Source organism: Pelophylax lessonae (assembly GCF_965119305.1).
Source record: "Pelophylax lessonae genome assembly, chromosome: 1".
NCBI classification, from domain to species: Eukaryota; Metazoa; Chordata; class Amphibia; order Anura; family Ranidae; genus Pelophylax; species Pelophylax lessonae.
Window position 1 is genome coordinate 289,485,653 of NC_138768.1, and position 6,627 is coordinate 289,492,279.

Below are 6,627 nucleotides of genomic sequence, written 5' to 3' on the forward strand. Positions count from 1 at the left end.
CTTAAATAAAAAAGAGAGAAAACTAGACATTTACCTAATTCAAAATAAAAGCAAAAGCTGGAATGCTAATTACATTTTATTAGATGAGAATAAAATATTACCAAAAGGATATTTGGCTCATAATGTACATTATGTTTAGTTGCGTCATTATTCAAAAATATCCCTCAACCTACACCTGTCTGTTGTCAAAGAGACAACAATTTTTGGTGTACTGGACCTTACTCTTGGTTAGTGATGGACGAACATCGGCCGGGGCGGTTCGCGAACGCCAGCCGCAAATTTTCTCAAAAGTCCGCAAACCGCGAGTTCGCGGCGGGCCCCATTGACTTTAATGGGAGGCGAACTTTAAAAACCTTTAGGTCATATTTGCAGCTACAAAAGACATACTAGCTGTGCACAAATAGTCCCAGAACATGGACAATGTCATAACAGAAGTATTGCAATTGGAAAAGTTGCTCTACATTTTTTTTTTTTTTACAGCAAAAAATATATATATTTTTTTTCATAAATCAGACAGAACCGACAGCAGCCGGTAAATACATTGTCTAATACATATAGGGTCCATTCACACATCTGTAAAATGGGTCCGCATCCATTCCACAATTTGGTGGAACCTTAACAGACCCATTGTTTTTCATTTCAAGTCTGAAAAATGAGGCATTCACAGGATAAAGAAGTAAGTGTCGGCCATTCCAGGCCCCAAAAATTAGCCCACGTGCGTTTACCTGACAGCTAAGAATGTAGTTTTCTGTGGCTGAAGGTACATTAGGCATTCACATGAAACAGAAGTAAGTGTCGGCCATAAACGGCCCCTAAAATTAGCCCACATGGGTTTAACTGACAGCAAAGAACTTCGTTTTTGATGGCTAGAGGTACAGTAGGCGTTCACAGGATACATAAGTAAGTGTCAGCCTGTATAAGCTCAAAAATTAGCTCACATGGTTTGAACTGACAGCAAAGAACTTAGTTTTTGATGGCTAGAGGTACGGTAGGCGTTCACAGTGCACAGAACGGTAAGTGTCGTCCTGTATAGGCTCCAAAAATTAGCTCACATGGGTTGAACTGTCAGCAAAGAACTTTGTTTTTGATGGCTAGAGGTACGGTAGGCGTTCACAGGATACAGAAGTAAGTGTCGATCTGTATAGGCTCCAAAAATTAGCTCACATGGTTTGAACTGACAGCAAAGAACTTCGTTTTTGATGGCTAGAGGTACGGTAGGCGTTCACAGTACACAGAATGGTAAGTTTCGGCCTGTATAGGCTCCAAAAATTAGCTCACATGGTTTGAACTGACAGCAAAGAACTTCGTTTTTGATGGCTAGAGGTACGGTAGGCTTCACAGGATACAGAAGTAAGTGTCGGCCTGTATAGGCTCCAAAAATTAGCTCACTTGGGTTGAACTGACATCAAAGAACTTCGTTTTTGATGGCTAGAGGTATGGTAGGCGTTCACAGGATACAGAAGTAAGTGTCGGCCTGTATAGGCTCCAAAAATGAGCTCACATGGGTTGAACTGACAGCAAAGAACTTCATTCTTGATGGCTAGAGGTACGGTAGGCGTTCACAGGATGCATAAGTAAGTGTCGGCCTGTATAGACTCCAAAAATTAGTTCACATGGTTTGAACTGACAGCAAAGAACTTCGTTTTTGATGGATTGACAGCAAAGAACGTCGTTTTTGATGGCTAGAGGTACGGTAGGTGTTCACAGTACACAGAATGGTAAGTGAGTGTCGGCCTGTATAGGCTCCAAAAATTAGCTCACATGGTTTGAACTGACAGCAAAGAACTTTGTTTTTGATGGCTAGAGGTACGGTAGGCTTCACAGGATACAGAAGTAAGTGTCGGCCTGTATAGGCTCCAAAAATTAGCTCACATGGGTTGAACTGACAGCAAAGAACTTCATTTTTGATGGCTAGAGGTACGGTAGGCATTCACAGTACACAGAACAGTAAGTGTCGGCCTGTATAGGTTCCAAAAATTACCTCACATGGGTTGAACTGACAGCAAAGAACTTAATTTTTGATGGCTAGAGGTACAGTAGGCGTTCACAGGATACAGAAGTAAGTGTCAACCTGTATAGGCTCCAAAAATTAGCTCACGTGGGTTGAACTGACAGCAAAGAACTTCGATTTTGATGGCTAGAGGTACGGTAGGCATTCACAGTACACAGAAAGGTAAGTGTCAGCCTGTATTGGCTCCAAAAATTAGCTTACATGGGATGAATTGACAGCAAAGAACTTTGTTTTTGATGGCTAGAGGTACGGTAGGCGTTCACAGGTTACAGAAGTAAGTGTCGGCCTGTATAGGCTCCAAAAATTAGCTCACATGGTTTGAACTGACAGCAAAGAACATTGTTTTTGATGGCTAGAGGTAGGGTAGGCGTTCACAGTACACAGAACGGTAAGTGTCGGCCTGTATAGGCTCCAAAAATTAGCTCACATGGGTTGAACTGACAGCAAACAACTTAGTATTTGGTGACTGGAGGTACATTAGGCATTCACAGAAAAAATTATTGTCTGCCCTGAAAGGTCATAAAAATTTGCCATTCAATGGACATGAAATGCCTTTATGCTGCTGTATGTAGCGAAGCCAAGGACCAGGAATTTCTGTGGGTGGATGGCGGTCTGGCAGATATTTGTGGCCTGGCATGAGGAATTTAGATGAAACCTGGTCTACTGGTCACATGTGTTGAATTCCTCAGAGATCCATGCCTCATTCATTTTTATAAATGTGAGGTAGTGTACACTGTCATGAGCTAGGCGAGTGTGCTTATCGGTCACGATCCCCCCTGCTGCCCTGAACGTCCTTTCAGACAGGACACTGGATGGGGGGCAAGCCAAGATTTCCATTGCAAGTTGTGCAAGCTCTGGCCAGAGGTCAAGCCTGCCCACCCAGTAGTCCAGGGGTTCATCACTCCTCAGAGCGTCCACATCGGCCGTTAACCCGATGTAGTCGGACACCTGTCAGTCTAGGAGCTCCCTCATGCTGGATCCGGAGTACAGCTGTCGATGGTTTGGCTGAAAGAAGGATATCATATCTGAAGTAACCAAGACATCTTCCAACCGCCCTCTTCTTGCAGGCGCTGTTGGATTGCTACCCACAACTGTCTCTCTGTGACTGGAAATTCCTCTGCCAGCGCACGGAAAAGCAGAATGCAGCATTTCCCACAGCAAGGCCTGGAAGTGTTGCATTCTGACCGCCCTCTGTGATTGTGGTAACATTTCTGCCATTTTGTGTTTGTACCGGGGGTCTAAGTACGTTGCCACCCAGTACTGGTCCTTGGCCTTTATGCGTTTTATACGGGGGTCCCCCTTAACCACTTAAGCCCCGGAAGATTTCACCCCCTTCCTGACCAGGGCCTATTTTGCGATTCGGCACTGCGTGAAATTTAACGGACAATTGCACGGTCGTGTGACGCTGTACCTAAACGAATTTGACGTCCTTTGTTTCCCACAAACAGAGCTTTCTTTTGGTGGTATTTGATCACCTGTGAGATTTTTACTTTTTGCGCTATAAAAAAAAAAGTGCATAAATTTTGCAAAAATAACAATATTTTTCACATTTTTTTTATATGAAATTCCCCCCAAAAAATGTAAAAATCAAAATTTTTTAACATTTTAGGCCAATTTGTTTTATGCTACATATGTTTGGTAAAAAAAATTGCAAAAAGCTTATTTTGATTGGTTTGCGCAAACGTTATTGCGTTTACTAACTAAGGGAAAGATTTTTGTCATTTTTGTTGTTTTTTTTAATGCATAATGGCGGCGATCTGCGATTTTTTTGGGGTACTGCGACATTGCGGCAGGCAGATTGGACCCTTGATTGACATTTTTGACACTTTTGGGGTTAACAGTGACATTACTATAGTAATCAGTGCTATACATATGCACTGTTCCTGTAAAATGACACTGGCAGTGAAGGGTTAACTTTTTTGAGAGGGAGGGGTTAAGTGTGTCCCTAGGGGCGTGATTCTAACTGTGATTGGCTGTGGCTTGAGGTGTAGGGACAGTGATCAACGGTCCTACATAGTAGAACCGTATGATCACTATTCTTACACAGGGGAGAATGAAATGCCTTTCTCCTGCTCTAACGGACGATCGCGAGTGACCAGCGGACATCGGGTCCACCGGGCACACGCGCGGGGGGGTCCATGACCGCGCGGGAGCTCGCTCCCTACACCCTCACAGGCTAGCAACGCAGCCCTACATCGCTTTGCCTGTGAGGGGCTGACTGTAAATAGTCATGTGGCGGTCGGCAAGCGGTTAAAACACTGCAGCATGTAGGCCCCCATTTCCACTAAACTGGAAGCAGTATAGTGGCCTGCTTCCAGCTCATCATCCAGGATAATGTCGTCCTCGTTCTCCTCCCCCCATCCACGGATAACACCAGGGATCCCAGAAAGGTTTAAAAGGGGTAGGAGAAGAAAAGCAGCGCCACCTCAGTGTAGATTAAAAGGTTATTTATTACATAAAAACAACGTAGTAACTCACACAGAGGAAATAGTTGATCAGCAAATGCTGATGGTTCATCTGCAACACTGCAGGGATGTAAGGGAAGTACACTGTGGCAGCCGTGGTCCTGGCTGTGCCGTTGGAGTCCGACACTTCCTGTGTTTCTGGCAGCATTCAGTATCCAGGCTTACATCCAATAGTGGCAGGGGGGGTGCTCGCGTTCGGAGCATGCATGCTCCTTCCTCAGGCGATGCTGATTTGTGTGTCAGACTGGGAGTTTTATAGCTGAGGGACTCAGGGGGCGGGAGCTTGTTGCTGTGGAGATGCGATATATTCAATGAATCATCAGGTCAGAACAGGAAGTCATATGACAGAAAGTCTCCGGGGGGTGGGGGCCTGTTGCTGTGGAGATGCGGTATATACAATGAGTAATCTGGCCGAAAAAGGAAGTCATATGACAGAGAGTCTCTGGGGGTAGGGGCCTGTTGCTGTGGAGATGCAGTGTATACAATCAGTTGTAAAAAAAACAAATTATATATATGTACCATAAAGGTTTAAAGCATGCTCTTCTTGCTCCTCCTCATCCTCTCCCCCCCCCAGCACCATCCTCCTCCTCTGACTCCTCTTCAGACTCCTGCGTTTGATTTTTCTCAGATGGAGTAGCAACTCCTGGGAATTCATCCAACATTGCGACTTCCTGATCTTCCTGCTCCTGCTCCTCGACGGCTTGATCAATGACACGACACAATGCACGCTCCAGAAAGAAGGCGTAAGGTATGATGTCACTTATGGCGCTCTGGCCGTGACTGACCAGTTTAGTGATCTCATCGAATGGCCGCAGAAGTCTGCATGTGTCCCGCATGAGCAGCCACTGGTGAAAAAAACCCAAGCTCCCCAGAACCTGTCCTGCCGCCGAGTTCGAACAGGTAGTCATTAACTGCATGTTTCTGCTGGAGCAGCCTATCGAGCATATGCAACGTTGAGTTCCATCGCGTCGGGCAGTCACAAATAAGACGTCTGAGGGGCAGGTTGTGTCGCCGCTGAATCTCAGCAAGGCGAGCCATGGCTGTGTAAGATCTTCAGAAATGGCCTGAGATTTTCCTGGCCTGCCGCAAGACGTCCTGGACCCCAGGGTATTTGCCAACGAATCGCTGCACCACCAAGTTCAGGATGTGTGCCATGCATGGTACGTGTGTTATTTTGCCCTGTTTCAGCGTGCTCAGCAGATTGGCACTATTGTCGCACACCACTTTACCAACTGACAAATTCAGCGGTCTCAGCCACTGATCTGCCTGTGAACGCAAAGCTGAAAGGAGTGCAGGACCAGTGTGGCTCTCTGCTTCCAGGCACAACAGACAAAGCACAGCATGGCAACGTCTCACCTAGCATGTGGAATAGGTTCTGGGGATCTTGGGCGGCGCAGGAGAAGAGACGGTAGCAGCGGAAGAGGAGGAGTCAGCCGAGGAGGAGGGGGAGGATGGAGGAGGAGGAGACGAAGAGGCGGGCCTGCTTGCAATCCATGGCAGTACAACTAAATCTACATGGGTGCCACGGGTTACACGCTTAACGGCCGTCAGAAGGTTCACCCAGTGGGCAGTAAAAGTGATATACCTTCCCTGCCCGTGTTTGCTAGACCATGTGTCTGTGGTCAGATGTATCTTGGCACCAACACTGTGTGCCAGAGATATATTCACTTGCCACTTAACATGGTCATACAGCTCTGGAATGCCCTTTTGCGAGAAATATTTCCTGCCTGGGACCTTCCATTGTGATGTTCCAATGGCCACAAATTTAGGAAAGGCCTCCGAGTCCACCAGTTGATATGGCAGTAGTTGACGGGCTATCAGTTCCTACAAGCCAGCAGTCAAACGTTGGGCAAGAGGGTTATCCGGCATCATAATTTTTTTCCGCTCCAACATTTGGACCACAGAAGCCTGCCTTTTTCCAGAACAACATGACGACGGCATCATGGAAGGTGGAGTGGAGGGAAAATGTGAGGAGAGAGGAGAAGGAGAAGCAGAAGGAGAAGGGGCTGGATGGTGAGAGCCTGGAGTGTGGCTTTGTGGGTTCGGTGATGGGAGTTCTGGGCTCGGTGATGGGAGTTCAGGTGCCTTCTTAAGGCAGTTGTCCCTAGGTGAGTGTTGGGCTTACCGCGACTTATGTGTTGACTGCAAAGG